Below are 23,477 nucleotides of genomic sequence, written 5' to 3' on the forward strand. Positions count from 1 at the left end.
CCGACATGCACATGTGTACACACATTCTGAACTGCCTCTCCTCTCCCCATCCCCATCCAGTGTTGCATGCAGATGGGGATACCAGCACAGAGGACGAGACAGTTGCAAGGCCAAGGCATTCCCGGAGTTTGCATAGACCATGATAACAGATAACATCATTCACCTCATCTGAGGGACAGGTGGCTGCCGAGAGTACATCTTCTGATGGCACTGAGGATGACATGAGTGACATTGGCATGGACCTGGAGGGTGATCCTTAGGGGCTGAGGTGCAGGGGGATTCAGCCATCCCCACAGACAGGCCGGTTGCCATAGAGGTGCCATCTGGGGTGTCAGGGTCAGTTGTGGTGGAGGGTGAGGGCGCAGTTAGTGGGGGTTCATCGTCCAATGTGCAGGCTGGGCACATGTGCCTGGGACAGGACGTTGTGCAGGACACATTGGTTGGGTCATCTATTCTCACTGTCCCAGGGCTATCGTCTACAAGGCTGCACACATATGTTGATGCCACAATACAAAATAGGCCGGCAGTGAGTGCTGCTGAGGCAATTCGGGATGCTGTGTTGCCCATGCTCAAATTGTGTCGTGGGCGGCAGGTGGCACTGGAGTCCATGGACATGATCCATGGCCAACTCGTCACCCATCACAGGCAGGTGTTCCACATCCTGTCACAGATGGCTAGTGCACTACTGGGTGTGGTGAACATGGTACAGGCAACAAAAGTGATACCCCCCCTCCTCAGCAACTGTGCCCCAGGCAGCCACAGGTGTGGCCTCCATGCTGGAAACCACTCCAGGCTCCTTTGCCCAAATAAACCCATTTGCTTGTCTGTTGCCTGCTTCATAGTCAGTAGGGGTGCAAGTGGCCAAGGTGGGCATTCCAATGGGACCAGGCTCTGGTATGTTAGTAACGCAAGATCAGGCAGTACAGGAGGTCATGGCACTTGAGGAAAGTTGTGGGGCAGTACTCCCCTTCAGGAGTCAGTAATCTCAATGAGGGGGGGGTCGAGAGGCAGCTGTCAGGCGGCAGAAGCAGTTGCGGCAGCAGAGGAAAAGCACATTGGCGGCTCTTGGCACACAGGGCACAGCAGGCATTCTTGCTCTGGCAGGGCTGGCAGGTGGCGATGCAACAGATTCATGTGGCCAAAGCATGCCAACTGCAGCACATGCGGCAGCAGGAGGATGAAAGGCTGAAGGCTAGAGAGGAAGCAGCTGCCAGGGCCATGGGTGCAGCATGTGCAAGGATCTAGGAGTTACATGCTGCCATTCAGAGGGAGAGCACGAGGTCTGCTGAGTAAATTGAACAGTCCACTCGTGAGACCCTGCTGGCCCTCAGGAACAGCATAGAGGCACCCCTTCAGCAAGTGGAGGCAGAGTCGGAGGAAACATTGGAGCTTGAGTTGTCAGGTCTTGGACTGCTGGAGGACTGTTGATGTTTATTTTCTTGTGTATTGGCCTCATTATTGTTCGTTTTTGAAGGGGGATTCCTGTAGATTTATTTTGGACAAATTGTTCCATGCTTTTTGTTCAGTTTCAATACCAATACAGTTGTGTTTTTTTCTATCAGAATCATGTGGTTATTTTAACCTTTTTTGAATATTCACTTTCTACAAAGTTTGTGTGTGTGTGCAGTCATCCTTTGTAGTGCATGTCTATTTTTGAGGGTGAATGGCACATAATCATGTAGTATGCTGCTTGGGATTCATGTGTCATCACTGAGCCTATCATAGTTCTGTGTTGAAATGGTTCACTGTGGAATTTGTGCATCCTTCTGCTCACTGTGCATCTAGGATTCAGGCTTATGTGTGAACATTGCCAACAAGCGACATGTGTGCTGTATGGAGGTGTCAGGATCACACACATGCACAAATGATTCCGAATATGTGGATGCATTCATTGTGGCGTTCTCAGTCCATGCATGTAGTTGATGCATGTGCATGGGCTTGGTACATGTATTTGTGTGGTCTGCCGACTGTCATATGCATCTGTGGCTGTATGCATGTGAGGGTGATGGTGGTGGTTGTGTGGTAATTTTATTGTTCATCATTGTGGTTGTCAGAGTTGTCCTGCATTATATTCCTTGCACAGATGGTCATGTATCCATGTGGGTTGCCTATATGGGTCTATGTTTCACTATGTGTGACAATGATGACTGTGCCGGGCATTGGGCACAGATGTTGCACTGGAGATGCATGTTTACATGTGATGTGGTTGATGTATATGGCCCCACTACTCATATATATGCATTTGGGATTGTGTCGTGGATGTGTGTGTTCTCTCATGGGTGACATTGCTATCACCAAGGCTTTGTCGATGTCGCATGGGTGTCACTGGTGTGCTGGGTGTGGTTATTTTGTCAGTGATGGTGTTTGTTGCTCAGTGATTTTGATGATTCCGGTGTTGGTCACTGTCATGCTCAGTATATGTATTGAGAATGTCTGAATTTGTACTGTTGTGCGTGGTTGCATTATTTTCATGCACCATGGCTGCTGATGCATGTGTTACTCACCAAATGGACATCTGTAGGTCTAATGGGTGTGCGCATAAGGGTGTTTGAGGCTGTAAATGTGCTTCAGGTGAATGCGTGTCAACACCACCATGTGTGCCTCTTATGTATGTGGTCATTGATTTCTCCATGGCGTACATCCTGTGAGACACATCTGTGTAGTATTTTTATCTGTCCAACCAGTGTACTAGGGTGCGTGGGGATGTGAAGGAGCACTGATCACTCGAACTTCTACGGATGGTGTAATGGCACATTCATGTGGATATGCAGATACACCAGGTGGTAATCCCCCCCCCCATATTTTTGTTGTGGGACATGTGACGTCAATTTGCTCAGGAGGGGTGTTATGGTGGACCAATAGTTGCGCTGAACATACAGTGACAATGTCAATCATTTTGGTTGTGACAAATACAAGTTGCATCAGGGACATCATTTAGGGGTTGCCAGACGTTGCATTTCTTCCAATCAGATGAGGGGGCATCACCACAGCTATGATCATGCTGTGTTGCGTGTTGGTGGTCCATTTTGCACGTGGTTTCTTGCAAGAAGAGAGTGTGTGGCACTCCTCCTGTGTCCAAGAAGGCCAACTTCTAAAACACATGAGTAGTCTCAGCCTTTCAGGCTGGCAGTGGCTTTGTGTGAGTTTGACTGAGGTCAGGTCCTGGGGCGGGTGTGTGCCGTGTACGCTGCTGGGTGGGCTGCTGCTGCGGTGTGTGTGTGTGGTCAGATGGTGGTGGCCTCGCCTGCAGCCGTGGTGCCACCGCTGGCCCAGGCAGAGGTTGGGTGTTGGTGTGTGTGTGTGCTTCACCCCATGGAATTCACCTGCAGCGACCAAGGTGCTGCCGCAAGACCGGGCCGGGCCAACTGCCAGTTTCTAACGCCAGTCACGCATGTCAGCCGCTGGGCGGGTGCTTGCCTGCAGTCGCGGCAGGCCCAGGCTGACCTCACCTGGGTGCTTCAACTGAGCGAGTTCAGTTGAAGCACACAGGTCAGCCTGCCTGGGCTTGCCGCGGACGCAGGTGAGTTAAACTCGCCTGTGGCTGACTAACTTTACTGGACCTCCCCTTCCTCCAATAAAGTATTTTGTACTCTCACCCGTTCCAACTGTGCCACAGTGCCTGTGCCTCACACTCGGGCGTACCGTGCCGCTTCCGCGCCCTACTTTGCCCATGCACCCAGAATGCTGCATGGGCACCTGGAGAGGATGCGGTCATTCTAAATGGGTTTGTGGAATTCATGGTGCAACCCCTCTTTTCTGCGACACAAGCATGAACTCTGTTGGAGCCTATACCTCCTACGCACCCCTATGGCCTCCGCGATCATGTTTGTGACCCCACCCACCCCCATGACCGTGTTTGTTGCTCCCCACCCCATGCCCTCCGTGAACGTTTTTGTGACCACCACCCACCCCCAGGACTGTGTTTGTGCTGTCCACCCGCCACCTTGCCTGTGTTTGTACCCCCACCCGCCCCTGTGACTGTGTTTGTTGCCCCCACCCACCCCATGCCCTCTGTGACCTTGTTTGTTCCACCAACCCACCCCCATGACCGTGTTTGTGCCCCACACCTGCCCCGTGACTGTGTTTGTTGCCCCCGAGCCACCTCATGACCTCTGTGACCTTGATTGTACCCCCACCCACGTCCATGGCCTCTGTGAACGTGTTTGTGCCCCCCTACCGACCCCCATGACCGTGTGTGTGCCCCCCACCCACCCCCATGCCCCATGACTGTGTTTGTTAGCCCCCCACACTCCCCATGCCCTCCATGACCGTGTTTGTGCCCCCACCTGTCCCGTGACTGTTTGTTGCCCCCCAACCACCCATAACCTCTGTAACCTTGTTTGTGCCCCCACCCACCCACATGACCTCCGCGAATGTGTTTGCATCCCCCACCCACCCTCATGCCCCCATGACTGTGTTTGTTGTCCCCCACCCACCTCATGCCCTCAGTGAACATGTTTGTGCCCCCCACCCAGCCCCATGACTGTGTTTGTTGCCCCCGATCCACCCGATGCCCTCCGTGACCTTGTTTTTGCACCCCCACCCACCCCCATGGCCTCGGTGAACGTGTGTGTGCCCCCCACCAACCCCCATGACTGTGTTTTTTTAACCCCCACCCACCCCCATGCCCTGTGACTGTGTTTGTTGCCCCCCATCCACCCCATGCCCTCCGTGAACGTGTTTGTTGCCCCCCACCCACCCCATGCCCTCTGTGACCATGTTTGTACCCCCACAAACCCCCTTGTCCGTGTTTGTGCCCCCACCCACCCCATGACTGTGTTTGTGCCCCCCACCCACTCACATGACCGTGTTTGTGCCCCACCCACCCCTGGGACTGTGTTTGTTGCCCCCCACCCACCCCATGCCCTGCGTGACCTTGTTTGTGTCCGCCACCCACCCCCATGCTAAACACCTTCCATCTGAGCCTACAACACTTTTTGGGGTTGCTTCTTTATGCTATGATTTAATTTGGGCCAGCCTTTACATTCTACATAGTAAAGCCTGAGAGTTTTGCCTCAAAAGTAAATGGAAATGTACTCATTTTGCCAAAGAAAATCTGTTTTGTACACACATTTTGTTCCCAAACACCAAACTGATCACCACTCCTATGCTATGCACCGAAAGAGGCTGAGACAGGACTCTGTGTCATGCTCAACGTCTTGAGAACTGTTTTTCATGGGGCCACTCTTGGTTGTTGGGCATGTCCAGACCAGCGAGGCAGAGGGGCATTGACTGTTCCTATACCGCGATCAATCGCTGTTCCATGTGCTCCAAGAGGCCCCTTAGCGAGGTGGCCTGGGAAGCGAGGGACGTTCACTGCACCTAGGGAGTGGGGCAAGGACGTCAATGTTTATGTTTATGTTTATGTTTATGTTTATTCATTTGTATTGCGCGCCAGAAGCGAGGGTATGAGGGCGCAGGAGCAACAAGGTTATTCTCAGCTTGGTTACAGTGCTGTACAGAAATGTACAGAGTGTATAAGGTAAGGCAGTTGCGATAGATGCAGAGAAAAACAGTTTACAAGTATACATATTTACATAATTTACAAAGGCAAGTTAAGTTATTGGTTATTGTTCTTTATCGACTGAATGTAGTTGCGTCTAAAGTGGGGGTAGGTTTGAGGTGGCCTTAAGGAAGGTGGCAGTGAGTTCCAGTGTTGGGCTGCTTTCACATGGAAGCTGTTGCCGCCCGTTTTGGTTGGTTTGAACCTGGGAACTGCGAGCAGGTTTGAATTGGTGGTTCCAGTGGGCCTGTTAGGGGTGTAACTTTTTATTCTGTCGGCTAAATAGCGGGGGGCTGCATTGTTAAGGCATTTATGTGTTAAGCAGGCTACTTTGAGAAGGATTTTGTCGGTAGAAGTGAGACAATTATGGGCTCTCCTGGTGTTGGAAATGTGTTCTCTCTTGGAGATGCTAAGCGCTGCTCTGAGAGCATTATTTTGCAGAGTCTGGATTTTATTTATAAGATATTTGTTGGCTCCTACGTAAAGGGTGTTACAATAGTCCAGTTTTGATAGTACAAGGGCTCTGGCTAGGGTAAGGCAGCTCTGGGTGGATAGGAACGGTTTGGCTGTTCTTATTAGCTTACATGTGTAGGCTGTAGAGGAAGCCATAGAGCTAACCTGTTTGTGGAAAGAGAGGGAAGAGTCTAGGTAGATTCCTAGGGTTTTCACTTCCTTGGCTACCTTGATAGAGTTGCCATCTATCGTAAAGCTGGGGTACTTGTAGTCCAGTGTGTTTAGGTTTGGGGTTGATCCAAGGATGATGAATTCAGTCTTGTCATCATTCAGGCATACTCTGTGAGAGGCCATCCATGCCTGGATTATGAGGTACATCCTGTTCACCAAGGCCAAATCCTTGCTATAATCTCCCGTCAACGGGATGAGGATCTGGGTATCATCGGCGTAATTATTGTAGGTGATACCCAGACCGTCAAGGTCTTCAAACAGGGGCTTCGTGGACACATTGTACAGTGTGAGGGAGACGCAAGATCCTTGGGGGACCCCGCAGGTGATGGGGATGGGGTCAGCAGATGCTGAAGTGGAGAAGACATGCATAGATCTGTTACTCAAGAATGACTCGATCCAATCGATGGCTTCTTGAAAAAAATGGGCTGCCGAGTCCAAATAGTTACATAAGATTTTGTGATCCACTAGATCAAATGCTGCAGAGAGGTCTAGGAGAAGCAGTAGGGCAGTTTTCCCATTATCTCTCAGCGTGTCGATTTGAGCCTTCAGATAGATAAGAGCAGTTTCTGTCCCATGTTGGGGTCTAAAGCCTGATTGCCAGATTCCCAGAAGATGGTTTAGTTCAAGGTATTTTTGTATTTGTAGATAGGCTGTCTTATCTAATATTTTGAGCAGGAAGGGGTCAGTGGTGATGGGTCTGTAGATGGAGGGTATGGCAGGGTTTAGGGAGGGTTTTTTGAGTGGAGGGAGAACCCAGGACTCTTTGAGATTATTGGGGATGATGCCTGAAGAGAAGGAGGTTTTAATAAGTTTGGTGATGAATGGTGAGAGGTCTCTTGCCGCATCATTAATGATTTGTGAGGGGCAATGGTTGCCTTGGCAATTAGACAGTTTAAGGCTGAGGATGATTTTTTTCTACTTCTAACGTGGACACTTTGGAGAAGCTGAAGCGGGTGAGTGGATTGGTTATAGGGTTCTGGGGTGTGGGGGGTGTGGGAGTGTTAGTGGAGTTAGTAGAGTTAGTTAGGGATTCTTTCTTGTTATTGATTTTGATTTGTAGGCCTGCGACTTTGTTAGAGAGGGCCTTTTGGACACTTGGGCACCATTGTTTATCTTTCACACATGTGTCTGGGACTAGGATGGGAGTTTCCAGCTCTTTGACAATGGTAAACAATTCTTTAGTACTGGATTTGGCTTCTGATATCCTCTGATTATATGATTCTTGTTTAGCAATTATGATTTCTTTTTTGTAGGTGGAGGCAATTTTATTGAGGATCAGCATGTTGTTGTCTGTGGGAGATTGTCTCCAGATGTGTTCCTTTTTACGTTTCTCTAATCTGAGAGTTTTTAAGTGAGTAGAGAACCAAGTGTTCAGGTGTTTTTTTGGTTTGCATTTTCTCAGTTTTAGCGGTGCAATAGAGTCTAAGGCTGAGCGCATGATTTTATTGTAACCTTCTACGAGGTGGTGAGGATTGGAGGTGGCTGATAGTTGGTTCAAAGTCAGGAGGATGAGGGGGATGAGTTTTTCCACTGTGATGTTTTTCTTGGATCTTGTAGGGATGGCTGTGGCTAGTGGATTATTGGTGATGGGGCTTGAGGCTTCGAGGGTGAAGGTGAGGAGATGGTGGTCGGGCCATGGAGGGGGAAGTTGGCGGTGATGGAGGCCACACAGTTGAGGTCTGCAACCCAGTCAATGGTTCTCCCTTTGTTGTGGGTAGGGGTGGACACTCCTTGGGTAAAGCCTAATTCAGACAAGGTATTATTGATGAGGGTAGCCTGGGGGTCTTTGGGGTCTTTAAGGTCTAGGTTAAAGTCTCCTAGGATGAGGCTCTGGGAGGTATTTATTAGGTTTGTTGGTGAGGATGGTGGTGAGGTCTTCCTCGAAGGAGCCTAAGGGTCCAGGAGGTCTGTAGAATAAATGAATGGTGATAGTTTGGAAGTTGGCAGTAGGCAGCTTAGCTGTGAGTGATTCGCATGATGGGGAGTTGTTAGTGGTGTCAAGCCTAATATTGAGGTGTGTTTTGGCAATTATGGCGAGGCCTCCGCCTCTGGATTCTGTTCAGTCCACTCGGAGGATGGTATAGTCATTGGGGATAGCTAGTGAGAGAGCTGGGCCAGCGGCTGCATGGATCCAGGACTCGGTGATGGCTAGGAAGTCTAGTTTTTCTGCTAGAATGAGGTCTGCTCTATCTGTGGCATGGGCTACTACAGAGCGCGCATTAATTAAGGCGCCTCTTATGGGCGGGGTGGTAGTTTTATTGCAGGTGGGAATGGTGGCTGTATTGTGAACCGTGTGCTTGGTCGTGGTATTCGTTGGGCTATGCTTGGGGCTGTCCATGGGATGGATGGTGGGAGTGCCCGTGTGCATAGGTGGGGTCCGGTTAGTCTGTTTAGACTGGGTAGAGTCCCTAGCACGAGGCTCATAAAGTCTGGCGCGTAGTCTGGCATTTCTGGCGGATGTACTACATGGCGTGGAGAGATGGGGCAGAATGGGTGTGAGTGTAGGCAATAGGGGGTAGACATAAGGCATAATGGAGCGGGGAATGGTGTCTATGGGGGCAGAGCTAGAGGTAAAGCTAGGATAGCAGGATGAGTGGATGAGGTGGAGAATTACTTTCAGCAGTGCTGAGAGGATGCCTGGAAGGTACATTCTGTATGGTTTGTTGGAGTGTGATAATCAAATGGCAGTGCAGATATGGGCTGAGTGGACCATGTGAGCTGAAGGCCACAGTGAGATGACGGTGCAGCTAGATGCTGAATGTAGCTATCAAATGGCAGGGCAGCTGGGTGCTAAATGCGACAATCGAATGGCAGGGCAAGTGGATGTGTAGTTCAGGCTATACAGGGTAGGCTAATACGCATTACTGAGTTCAGGGTGGTCATGGTAGGCCGTACACACTATACAGCTCAATGTAGGCAAGGTAGGCCAGTACATTCTATGAAATTCAGTATAGGCAGATAGGCCAGTGCATAGTATGCGGTTCAATATGGGCAATTGGGCCAGTACACACTATGCAGTTCAGTATAAGCAGATAGGCAGATAGGGCAGTACACACTCTGCAGTTCAGTATAGGCAGATATACCAGTACACACTAAGCAATTCAGTATGGGCAGATAGGCAGATAGGCCAGTACACGCTATGCAGTTCAGTATAGGGAGAGAGGCTAGTACACACTAAGAAATTCAGTATAGGCAGATAGGCAGATAGGCCAGTGCACACTAAGCAGTTCAGTATAGGCAGATAGGCAGATAGGCCAGTACACACTATGCATTTCAGTATAGGTAGATAGGCCAGTACACAGCAAGCAGTTCAGTATAGGCAGATAGGCAGATAGGCCAGAACACACTATGCAGTTCAGTATAGGCAGATAGGTAACACTAAGCAATTCAGTATGGGCAAGGCAAATGGCATGGACCATTAGAGGCAATATATTTGCATGTTATCAATGATATGACAGACATAGAGGTTGACCAGCAGTGTTGTAACAGTTAGAATGTGCAATACCTGGAACATGGTTCAAAGCATAAAGTCATGAGTTCCCCAGAATGGAAAGTTTCCATTGAGTGCAATGGGGTGGATCCGCGCGCTATATCATGCGTGTGATGGGGAAGTGGGACCAGGGCTGCAGCGATGGGAGAGTGTCGGTTTAGACCAATAGTTCTTAGAGGCGCAAAGGATATAGTACTCAGGGCAGACTATGCGCATGGGGTCCGTGGGAGACTGTCAGGTGAGGGAGCTTACCTCGAGTGAATAATACTGTGTAAATTGGGCAGCATGGACAGCCCTATGGACCCGTGCGGCCACGACAGGCCAAGTCAGGTGCTGATCCTTGGCGTGGGTCCTTGGGTGGGCGGTCCGGCTGACGCCTATCTGGCGATGGGTGCCGGAGGAAGTAGAATGGGATCACGAATCACAGCGGAGCAGCAGCAGCTGTGTGGGGTTGCTTGGCAACCATGAAGCGTTTACACGGGGGCCATCTTAGAGGCAGGCCTCGTGTCGGTAATGATGCTTCGAGTGAAAATAAATGTGCAGAATTACACAGAATGCTGGTTGAAATCATCCTAAATAATGGCAAGTTTGGAGTGCACATGGGCATAGGCATAGGATGCAAATGATAGATGCAGCTACCTCTGGGAAGGATTCTCCGACGGCGATGCTCCTAGGGAAGAATGGAGCAGGAAGGAAGGGCTCCTGCCCTTCTTCGGCGACACAAGGAACAAACAGGCCAAGACAGGTGCTGATCCTTGCTGTGGGTCCTTGGGTGGGCGGTCCGGCTGACGCCTATCCGGCGATGGGTGCCGGAGGAAGTAAAATGGGATCACGAATCACAGTGGAGCAGCAGCAGCTGTGTGGGGTTGCTTGGCAACCATGAAGCGTTTAAACGGCGGCCATCTTAGAGGCAGGCCTCGTGTCGGCAATGATGCTTTGAGTGAAAATAAACGTGCAGAATTACACAGAATGCAGGTTGCAATCACGCTAAATAATGCCAGGCTTGGAGTGCATATGGGCATAGCCATAGGATGCAAATGATAGATGCAGCTACCTCTGGGAGGGATTCTCCGACGGCAGTGCTCCTAGGAAAGAATGGAGCAGGAAGGAAGGGCTCCTGCCCTTCTTCGGCAAAGCTAGGAACAAACAGGCCAAGACAGGCGCTGATCCTTGGTGTTGGTCCTTGGGTGGGCGGTCCGGCTGACGCCTATCCGGCGATGGGTGCCGGAGGAAGTAGAATGGGATCTCGAATCACAGCGGAGCAGCAGCAGCTGTGTGGGGTTGCTTGGCAACCATGAATCGTTTAAACGGCGGCCATCTTAGAGGCAGGCCTCGTGTCGGCAATGATGCTTTGACTCAAAATAAACATGCAGAATTACACAGAATGCTGGTTGCAATCACGCTAAATATTGCCAGGCTTGGAGTGCACATGGGCAGAGGCATAGGATGCAAATGATAGATGCAGCTACCTCTGGGAGGGATTCTCCGATGGTGGTGGTCCTGTGGAAGAATGGAGCAGGAAGGAAGGGCTCCTGCCCTTCTTCGGCGACGCAAGGAACAAACAGGTTTTCACTATACAGTTCACAAAAACAATGTTTTCACTATACAGAGCTAAGTGACCAAGTCTGAACCAATTTGGGGGTGTTTCGTATTGTTTGCCTATGAGACATTTCTGAAAACGTGTGCAAAAAGCCATAGAATTTGCACTCTGTTTTCTAGGGGAACCCGGGCAATACTGCAATAGATACCAGGTCACCAAAAATACACAGGGACATTTCACAGCATATGTTCATGGTGGCTGTGTCCAAAGTAAACCACGTGGCCTTTCTCGACCGAGTTTATGATCAGTTCAAAACTTTCCACGATCAACCTTCAGTTCATCCATATTTGCCAGCCCTGTCAGAGCAGTTCATATGTTCATGCTGCTTGTCCCCCTCCCCAAAATCACGAGGCCCTCTTAAACAATTTTTGCCAGCACCAGTCACAGTGAAACACGTTTTTATGCTGCTTCAGCCGAAAGAAAAACATGCTCCTGTTTTACACAATAAACCATAACCACAAAGTGCGATGGGTGGAAGGGTTTTAATTCATCTTATCCACTGGCAGTGCTCTGAGCAGCCTTCCAGACCACTGCTTTTTAGCCTGCCTGTGCTATTGCGGAAGGGCGCTAGGCATATGATAATTAGTGATACGCCACTGAAATGGGAGCAGTTCAACACGATCTGCCAAGCCAGGTACCCCCCCTCTGCATGTAAACACAAGCAACCCCAGCCATTTTTCTGCCTTTGTTTGACTCTCATCAGAGAGCCGCAGATTGGTTATGTGTGACACAGCATGCACCTGTGACTGTGTTTGTTGCTCCCACCCACCCCCATACCCCACGTTACCTTGATTGTGCCCCCCACCCACCCCATACCCTGTGACTGTGTTTATTGCCCCCCACCCACCAGCATGCCCCCCGTTATTGTGTTTGTACACCCCACCCACACCCATGTCCTCCGTTACCGGCCTGAAGTCAGTTGCTAGGTCTATCATGTGCAAAGCTTCTGTGGTCCAGTTTGTCTTTGCATGACGCGTGCCCCCCAGAACTCTAAAATTCTATAAAAAATGTATATGGTGTTGTGTTGCACAAATGATTCTTCCATTCTGATATTTTGTTTTTATTTTCAGAACTGAATCTTCGTGTGGGAGTTCCTTCCTTTCTGTGTTCTCATCTCAACACTAGCAAATAGTATCACCATTGAGCAGCTGACAACCAGCCTTATCTGTGATCTCTGTGGGAGGTAAATAAACATGAAGCAACATATTGAAAATGGACAGCATATGTTAATGATGTGATCTGTTAGTCCATATCTATGTAGGTATTGCAGCCTTGTCCTAGTTGTTCCAACACTAAAGACTGCTGTCTCTCTTCCATTGAATCAGAGAATACCACATAATTAACTTCAAACTGTATGGCACTGACCACATGCTTCACTTCAGTTTTTCAGAACCTAGGGGTTTCCTTCTTTTTAGGGGCAGAGTTAAAACAGGTTGCAACTGTTAATCTCTCAAATCTAAACTATAATCCTGACATATAGGACTGGCCTAAAAGTAAGCTACAAAAATAAACACTTGAAATAACTGCTTAGGTATGTACTCAGTGCTCCACATAAGATTTTTAAGTGTGACTATATTATTCCCTATCTTGTAAACTTGGGAGTAAAATGATTTTTAGGGAGTAAAAATGTAAATCCAGTTCCCCATCCCAGTATTTTGAAAGCAACTAAAAATACTTTAACTGAAAAACTGAAATGTTGTTCTAATAATTATGTTGCACCTAGTTACTCATACACATTAAAAGATACATGTTCTTGTCTACCGATCGGGTAGTAATAATAGTACTTTCTTCCTTTGGTACTATGTGCGCTACCTCTCCAAACATCCAGAGAGCTGTGTGCATGAAAGCAGGGGCTCAAGGTCCACAGTGTTTGTTTTCTATTTTCTGTTGGGAGTACTTGTAATCTCTATTTTTATGTTTGGGGAGTATTAGCTTATTTTCAGGGAGTACTGTGATATAGTTCTAAGCCAAGGCAATACATTTCAGATTTGTCTCCTCTTTGGTCTGCAGCATAAGTGGTCCCTCAAAGAAGAGTGAAGAACAAAACACCCAGGAATCCATCAGTTGCTTGAATAATAGCTTCTGATTTAGCAGTACTAAAAGAACGAAGATGTATACACCTACAGGAAAACCCAAGGATCCAAAACAGAGGTCAATCCTTGAAATTTTTTCTCCAAAACCAAGAGGAGCTGGCCCTACTGCAGGCTCTGATTCAAGCAAGCACAAGAGGTCTGATGATTCCTCGAGTGACAGTTTAAGCACAGCTATACATTTTGTCCAACCATCGGCCAGCACATCAACTCTTGCTGGCAGCGGAGCTGCTTCTTCAGGTGCAGATAGTGCATCTACATGTGCTGACATTGGTTCGATATCTTCACATGCTGACACTTTGCCTAGAGCTCCTCCTTCCTTGGCTGACATAGCACCTATTTCATTTGTAGTGGCCACTGAAGGCTCTTGTTCACGTGCAGACATTGCTGTGATTGTTTCACGTGATGCTGACCTAAGCAATACTTCAACTTTCCTGGATAACGCTGAATGTTCTTTCAATCCTTATATTGAGGATTGTTCTTTCCGTGTTTGCATGTTTGATGATCCCCCCCACTCTAGCTTGTTCTCCCAACATTTCACTACTCAGGGAGAGAACAGGCAGCTCTTGGTTGCAGAGAGCAGAGCGATGACAATATACAGATGTGTCAACCTGAGCAGGGCATTCCAAGAAGATCTCCAGCTCCCAATTTATATGACATTGTGGTGACTGATCTGTCACCAAACCAATGCAGTGACCCTGTACAGCCAAAATGTCCTACATACCCAGTAACTGATTCCCATAAGTTTAATGGAGACTACAAAACATATCCTTGGGTGGAGTATTCAGTTCTCAAAAATAAAGTATACTGCTTTGCATGCAGACATTTTGGTTCTACTTCTAGAGGAGGGGGGTGTGCAAGTGGCAATGTTTCATTGGCTTCGCTAAATGGGAAAAGAAAGGTTGTGCTTTAAAGATGCACTCAGATTGAAGAGAATCGTCAACATGTGCTGCAGTTACTAAAGTTTGTGTGTCTTTTGGGTAGTCAAGGACTTGCTTTCTGAGCCACAGAGCCACAGACAAATCACAACAGTCCCACAATAAGGGAAACTTCATGGAAATATTGTGTTTGCTGTCTGATAATAATGAACTTCTTAAAGTACAAATGGCTAGAAGATATGGGCACTACACATCTCCTGAGTACCAAAATGACATGATCACAGTTGTGGCAAATCTTGTACGTCAGAATATCGTTAGGAAAGTGATAAAGCACTTTGCAGCGTTGGTTGATGAAACCAAAGACATTTCACATAAAGAATAGATGAGCTTTGTGATCCGTTTGTAGATAAACATGGGAAAATTCAAGAAGAAGCCGTGGGATGTTACCACATGGAGAAGTTGGATGCCTCCAGTTTAGCTGCATCCATTGACAAATCTGTACGCATGGCTGGCCTTGACTGGAAGAACTGTGTGGCACAATGCTATAATGGGGCATCAGTTATGAGTGGCTGTTTCAATGCAGTGCAAGCGAAAATAAAAGAAATTTCTCTACAGGCAGTTTACATTCACTGTCATGCACATTGTCTAAACCTTGTGTTAGTACAAACTATCACTAACATACAAACAGTGAAAGATGTTTTCTCAACTTTGCAGGCTGTGTATGTGTTCCTTTCACAAAGCTCTCCTCGACACAAACTCTTTGTAAAAGCTCAAAAAGAAAGTGGTCTGCCAGTATACGAATGAAAAAGACTTTATGGCACCAGATGGTTTTATTGGTACGCTTGTGTTAATAAAATACAGGCTCAATTTGAGATCATTGTAGTTGTTCTCAATGCAATAGAATCACAACAACGTGACAAGCAGGCTTGTTCAGAAGCCAGAGGAGTTCTCCGAAATATGCAGTGCTTTGAGTTTTTGCTAACTTTTCTAAGTATGTCAGAAATTGTGAAAAAGATCATGCGCTATCTGAAGAACTTCAGAGAAAGGATCTTGATTTTTCAAATGCGAGTGCACTAATTCAAGTGACAAGAACTGCCGTCATCAACCTTCGACAAGAATGCCATGGGTGCAAATTGTCAATGGCGCAATGGAATTGCCAGAAAAATTTGCTATTGAAACAGTTGAAGACCACAACCGAAGAGTTTTACCATTAAGGCAGCACCAACTGAGCAGCAAATTAACACAGTACTTTGTTGGTACTACTGTAAGGAAGAGGCCTGAACATTATGAGCACTCTGAGGATAGAATGCCAGAGACTGAACGGTTATAGCAAGAGGTGTTTTCCTCCACCATGGATAGGTTTGTAAGGGATTTGGATGCTCGTTTTATAAATAACATGGGGCTTGTCAAGGCTGCCGGCATGTTCAATCCAAGGGCTAAACATTTCTTGGACAATTTATCTGCAGATGTTCTTGCTGAGCACTACCTAGTAAATTATGCTGGATTGCATTTAGGCCTTGACACTGCAAGGAGCTTTTTAACCTCTCTCAGGTACTATCTCCATACATCACCAGGAGGTTTTTCTGAAGTCCTAAACCTGTCGGATCTGGTCCTTGCATTGCTAATTACAACTGCAACAAATGAGGGGTTCTTCTCCTGTTTGAAAAGAGTTAAAAACTATTTGTGAAATAGATGTGGAGACATGACACTTAGTGATTTGTTGATAATGGCATGTGAACCTATGGAGGTTGACGAGGTAAATTTGAGTGATGCCATTGACCGATTTGCTGACATGAGTCATAGGAGGTATCCTCTGAAAAGATGAACCATTATATTCTTTGACACTGCTAAGTTATAGCCAATGTTCAAGTTAGGTCCTTCTTTTCAAGTCACGCAGATTTAATCAGCACCACATACAGTCTTCAAAACCATCTGCTACTCTCCTACACTACCAGCCTACTTTCATGAAGTCAGCCATGATGCATCGCACATGCACTACAACCAGTTTGTGTCTTACCTTCAAAACACTGCAAGGTATGCTGTTGAGTTTTGCCAGCATCCTATTGTTTACCAGTGAACTAAGCAACAATGGACGATTACATCAGAAACATCCCATTAAGAAGGGCACTGCATACACTTACAGCCAGTCATGTGTGTCGTCAAATTGGCAGCATCTGCCACACTGCCGGCATACTACAGACTTTCAGTCTAAGCAACAGCGAGACATTCAATCAGTATTTTCCTGTGAAGCCAGACAGGCACTACTAGTAGCACAGCCACAACATCTGCCAACTGCCAGTCTCTTCAAATTTGAGTAGCCTCCATCAGCATCTTCCTTACAAGTCAGCCAGAAGCTGCAGCATAGCTGGAGTTTTGTGTCATAAAAACATGTGCTATCCCGCCTGGCTCTTCTTCATTTCCAGTCAATGAAGCAATGATGAACCATCTAAGCAGCATCTTATTTTTAAGCAAGTCACCAGCTGCCCCACAGCTACAGTTCTGTCTTCACAATGCTGGTACCCTATCCTCGATTTGTAGTCAACCAAGCAATGATGAGGCACACCCAGTCAGTGTTTTCTGTTAAAACCAGCCAGGCGCCATCCGCATCAAAAGCCAGTTTTCTGTGACATCGAAACAGCTGCTGCCATACTTGCAGCCTCTTATCTGCCAAACACCTGCAGCTCCACTGCCAGAGTTCTGTGTTGCCATTGAACACTCACAGCCCTCCTCCCTGGTTTCCGGTCACCTAAGCAACAAAACCTGCCTTCCAGTCAGAATCTTCACCTTACATGAGGAAAGGCATGCACCATTTGTTCCGCAGCCCAACTGTTTTGCTATTGAAACAGCAGAACCGGACACGTCTGTCAAGCCATTGTTCTGCTCAATCTGGTAAGAAACTACATTTTAAGTCTTATGATCAGAGTGAAGGAAGAGCAACTATTGGGCATTATCCCAAAATCTATAAAATAGTACTAATTGTTGGAATGTGTACCATTATGGAGAGGTGCAGGGTGTAGAGGACATTGAACATGAAGGAACAGAAACCTAGGCATATAAAGAGTGTTGGTGAGTGTGGGAGTAATGCAAAATGCAGCCTGACAGTGCACATCAAGCCCTTCCCCTGGGATCCCTGCCAGGGGCAGGGACTCACATGGCCTACAGCTTTTGGGTCTCACTTCCGTGTCAATCTGTCCTTCATCAGGGCAATAGGACGACAGATGCACTGGGGGCACACAAGCCTGGTGTGGGGTGGTTGCCTTCCTGTTGAAAACATACAGGTGCTGGTAGGGCATCCGCATGCTGCACCACACAACCACTAAGTGGTGTGAAGAGTGTTCATCCTCTGGTGTGTGGCGATGGTCATAGCTATGTGACATTGATATGGTTTGGACTTGTGCCCTATTTTTGGATGAAAGGGGGATGCTTGGGTGCTGAATTGTGTGGTTTTGTGGTACACCTTGTGTGTGCTGTGCCTTTGAGGCGGATGCGTGGGTGTGTGGTTATATGTGGGTGTGATGATTGGTGGGAGTACAGGGATTTGGTTTGTTAGGTGTAGATGCACCTGTAGGGTATACAGGTGGTGTAGATTGTGGTTGTAGGTGCACTTTGCATGTGGCTAGATCGGCTTTGTGGGTATACAGGCAGTAGGATTGGTGGGTGTAGGTGCATGCTGCATTTGTGGCGCACACATTTATTTCATTCATGGGGTTGTTGATATGGGTGCAGCTAATGGTGATTGCTTGTGGGTACTCGCCATGCTATTTGTGTTCTTTTTCACTGCACATGGGATCACGAGTTGAAATGTGCACAAAATGGTCGGTTTCAGTGGCTCCTTGGTTTGAACTAGGGGTGTGTTGTGGGTGTGCCAGGTGCAATCCTATTTTCTTTGAATTGGTGCTCCCTGCTTGTGCTTATTTCTCTAAATTGCCTCCTCGCATGATGCATTCGCGCCGTGCAATACTAGTGTATGCGCTAACATTTTTGCACAGGATGTGCACGTTTTTCTTTAAATCAGACCAACAGTTTGCCAAATCGCTTTTAAGTGTTCCATTAGGAAATAGTCCCTAGGGAAGTACCAGTCTTATCAAACTAATGTCAGCCTCACTTTAAATGTGCTTATGCTGCTTAAAGACAGACCCCAAGATGTTAAGTTATTCCTGAAATTTAAGCCAGCCATGAAATTGCACACGAAAGCACTATTTGGGAAACGGGAGGAGGACACATAGCACCAATGTAAACCACTTGGTGCTTTGCATAAAATCAAACATCATTTTGGGAAGGTAAGAACTAACACAAATTTGTATATTAGACATATCTGTGGCAGTGATTCAAGCCTGCAAACCTTCTGAGCACATAATGTACACTGTTTTTATTTTTTTATTTTTTTGTATGATAACAGATGCCAGTAAAGTGAGGGAATACTCTATTCAGCATCCACACTCTCAAAAGAACAATCTACTGCATGGTCAATTTCTACACCTTGCGCGTAATAGCACTACTAATAGCGACTTTGAATACCATGCCAGTATTCTGGGGGATACATTAATATCTACAGGATACCCCCGTAGACTTATCAAAAATTCAGCTAAGAGAGCACGTTGGACTCACAGAAAGCAATTGCTATGTCCACGAGAAAAGAGAAACAAATCAGACCGTATATTGGGTGTGACCACGTTTTCTAAACAAACAATCCAACTCAAAAAACGTATTAGACAATATTGTAACCTGTTCACTAGTACAGGATGCACTACTGGCCCTCTTTTGTTTGCTTTAAAATGTGCAAACAACATCTGTGATAGCTTAGTTCACTCTCGACTACCGAAGCCAAGCACCATCTTTGCTCAAAATACACTGCAAGTGGCCTGGAGTCATCAAAAAGAGCAATTGCTGGGTCATTATGCCTGCAGCAATTGCAGTCTCTGCCAATTTACATCTAAAACTACAGTATTTGCCCAGGGCAATTTCCACTGGTAATTATGACAATTCACCAACTGTCAATCCTGTAATGTTATATATGTTATCAGAGGCCTGTGTGAACAGATTTATGTTCGGATGACCACAAGAAAAGTACTCACCCATATTAATGAACACCGCTCACGTATTAGGACAAAAACCTTAATGGCACCTTTAGTTCAGCATTATGTGGCAGCAAATCATACAGAAGACGATGTACAGTGGTTAGTAATTGACCAACTAAAACAAGATGCCGGCGATTATTCCATGCAGAACAGGTTATTCAGGCTGGACCAATGTATGCCTCAATGAAGAACTACAATGGCCGGTCCTATTAGTATAAATCCCAGAATCTATGACACCTATTTTGGACAAAATTGAGTCTTGGCTATATCAGAGTGCAGATTGCAGCTCTGGCCACACACTTGTGTATACTCACAATGAGCAATCATCACTTAACAACACACATATAGTTCTGTCCATTGGTTGATTATTATTTTCTATGATGCAAGCTACATGACAGATTTTAACACAGCAGTTTTCCATGAATTGGGCTAGAATGGCCAGTTACATCAATATCAATTAACAATGTCGATGGGTACTCGCAGGCCACTGTCCCTCAGTGCCATATGGATGGTGTAATATTTACATCTATGTACACTTCCATACATTTTGCCCATTTACAATGTGTTATGTTGGTATTACTAATTTCAACTATGTGTGTATCCACAGTTTGGACCATAGTACCAGAGGTTGCCTTTTCAATTCCTCCTTGTATTGATTAAGGTATTCCTTCGAGGATTGTTTTTTCCTGTAAGAACTCTCTCCTGCGTTAGACCACAGCTTAATTCAATTTAAGCACAGCGAGAATGAATGGGAGGAAGTTGGCATATTCCAACCAATATGGCAGACGCAATAAGCCGAGGTAAAATCAACGCGTGATGGGTGCATGTGTTGTGACAGCAGATGTCCACCACGCACAAACATACATTTCCGGTGTTCAGTGCTCTTTATCTTTGGGTAGGCAGCAAGGGAAACACATTGGCGGCCATCTCGTGGTCATCAAAAATCATGTTCCAAAATACCGGCACCACAGTGAATTCGAAGAAGTAATCTGGTAAGCAATATATGTGCTCATGCCCAGAATAACGACCAGCTGGGGTACAGTTCGGTGCCTCAATAGAGAGTTGGTAACATCGGAAAAAGACTGTGACACAAACAGTGAAATTGGTGCACTACAACTAGGCTAGCTGGCATATGTGCGTGGCACCGGCCAACCGATATCAGCCACATGACAGGATTTTCATGCTGGCTATGCTTTGTGGAATCTTTGATTCATCTAGTGCTTCGGCCAACTGATATCAGCCAACCGATATCAGCCACATGACAGGATTTTCATGCTGGCTATGCTTTGTGGAATCTTTGATTCATCTAGTGCTTCGGCCAACTGATATCAGCCAACCGATATCAGCCATGACATGATTTTCATGCTGGCTATGCTTTGTGGAATCTTTGATTCATCTAGTGCTTCGCCCAACTGATATCAGCCAACCGATATCAGCCACATGACACGATTCTCATGCTGGCTATGCTTTGTGGAATCTTTGATTCATCTAGTGCTTCGCCCAACTAACAAGCCTCTTGTTTTGAGTGTCAGTATTGGGACCCAGATGGATATTTGGGAGACAACAATCAGCTTTGTTGTCTTCGGTAAATACCGTCTGGGTACAAACCCCTCTCTTTACTTCTTTTTTACTTTCACACCAATCATTTTTATGTTGGGGTGTTCTTTCTAGATGCAACTCCATGCAAACTTCACATTGAGATGTTACTACATACCCCGGGGAGAGTCAGAGCCGCGTGGGGCCGTGTGGGGCCACTGCAGCAATCATCTGGATATGGAGGTAATTCTTTTTCTTGCAAACGGACCGCTCAGAACATGTGCACATTTTCTGCTTCCTTGCTAGCATATGAAAAACACGCTGCACAGACTAGCATGGTAGCATGGTTAACCTTGTACAACTGACGAGGCCCTTGTTGGGCATCAGTGCAGTGACATAGATGGGTTTATGGGAGGCAACAACTGGTTTCGTCTTAGCGAGCGAGGAGGTGTAAAAAAAAAAAAAAACAAGTGTGGCATTTCCTGGCCCTGCCCCCTTTTGACCAGGGGCACGCAGGGGAAGGGGGGGCGCCAATACACCCAGGGCGCTGGGACCCCAAAGGCCGGCCCTGGTTTCTGGATCCCAAGCAACTCTTTGTCCAGTGCGCCACACCTTTCCGGGCAAAATATTGACCCATCGCCACAAGTTGTAATTTTTGCTTGGCTCACTAAGCGCCCGTTTTACAAAACGCACCTCAAAATGAACGTTGGCACACAGCGTCAATCACAGTGCATGCACTAGCACTTTCATTTCACATGGTGGGAAAATGCCACATCCATAAAAACCCCCTCTGTGCAAGCTCCATATTGCTGGTGTTCACTCTACATGACGTGTGCACACCCTACTGTGCTATATTAGGCTGTACTAAGTTTCTTTCATTTTAAAGGTATCTCCAGCATTTGTCGCCTATTGCCAGGCATCAGATGTCTCCCGGATCTTGGACCCGGTCTGCCTCAGCCCTGACAAGGCTTTACCAAGCACCCAGCTTCGCTGAGGCAGGAACTCTCTCGTTGACACATCAGACGAGGCCTCTTTGCCCTCTGTTGAAGCTGGGGGCTCAGTGATCTAATCTGCCTTGTGTGCTCTAACACTCAGAGAAGATTACATCACAACACAAGTCCCTTAAATGAACCATGATTTATAAATCACCCGCAGTACAAAAGCTCTCCTAGCCTTTTTAAAGTACGGGTGATTTATAAATCATGGGCAATTTAAGGGACTATTGTTTTGGACAAGACGTTCGTAATGGTTCGGTGTTAAGAAATGCAATTGGAAATGTTACTTCCAAAGCACACAGAAAGCGCCAGTTAGCTGCCTAAATCTATGCCCTCCTCCAGGCCAATATATCACACAAAACAGTTTTTAACTAACTAGATTATTTTCAGATGTTCATATTTAACACAGCAGAAAGTGTTTATATTTGGTATATTTTAATAGTTTCATCATATATGAACCCTACATTTGTCAAACACTGAAACATGGGGAACTGTTTTACACATTACATTTTGTTATACATTTTGGAAATACATTTTCAAACCCCAAATGCCAATTTTGTCTTTTGCTGAATTGCATTCTGGTATTTGTAGTCTCCCAGTCAAGATGGGGGAATCATGTACACGTTTTGCCTAACATACTTCTGTAAGGATGTATAAATCTGTGTGAGTACCTTGCTATGGGTTGTGTACTTTTAAATCCATCTTTATAAAGCAGAATATTGTTGAAAGCCAAACAGGGGGGTGAGGAGGGGAGATGATGAGAGGGCAAGGGCGGCATGAATATTTGCCCAAGATGTGGCAAGAGAGTTTACAATCGTGGAGAATGGAGTAGTTATGTTTCCCTGATGGTGGCCATGTGCTGCTTTTTAGGACATAAGGAAAGGATGCATGTCGTGGACAGTGTTGTTTTTCTTCAGAGGGCCAACAAAACACCCCTTGGGTGTTTTTGAGGCTGGCAAGCTTGTTCAATTGTTAGGCTACAAGGATTTCATCCAGGTTGTCACGTTTCCAGTGTTGACGCTATCCCACAAGACTAAGTACAATTGTCATCAAAGTACATGTCTTATATTTGGATTTTGTTTTCCTGGGAATATTGCGCTATAGATTGCTGGGTTTAAAAGGTGAGCACCTTTTATACTTTACCAGCGTAGTTATTGGAAAATCTCCCCTCTCAGGTTATTGTTCTGATGATGGGACCCCAAAGCGATTTTAAAGTGGCAAGGATAACATATTTTGGGTGCACCACTGCCATGGAAGTGATTTAAAGTGGATTTGACGTACAGTGCAGAATTTGGAAAGAAGCAGTATGAAAGAAATTGCATCTTTTTTAAACTCATATTTTGAATATTTCCTTTAAGCAGAGTTGAACTGCTAGCTCTGCCCCTCAGAACTCCACCGAACTCCACCTCCTCTGAACTTAGCCCCACCTCAAAACTCTGCCCCCACCAGGGCCCTTGTGGGATGCCCCTTTAAATATTTCAATTTCCTTTACAGGGTATACCCCACAATATATAGAATAAAGGTGTCAAAATGATTAATTATTTCTTTTGGTCTGGTGTGCAGAACATAAGAACCAATGTAAACCCTAAAAAGAAATCCTCCTTCCACACGGTATAGTGGTGA

Source organism: Ambystoma mexicanum, chromosome 6q, assembly GCF_040938575.1.
Source record: "Ambystoma mexicanum isolate Mex_15411 chromosome 6q, UKY_AmexF1_1, whole genome shotgun sequence".
Lineage (NCBI taxonomy): Eukaryota > Metazoa > Chordata > Amphibia > Caudata > Ambystomatidae > Ambystoma > Ambystoma mexicanum.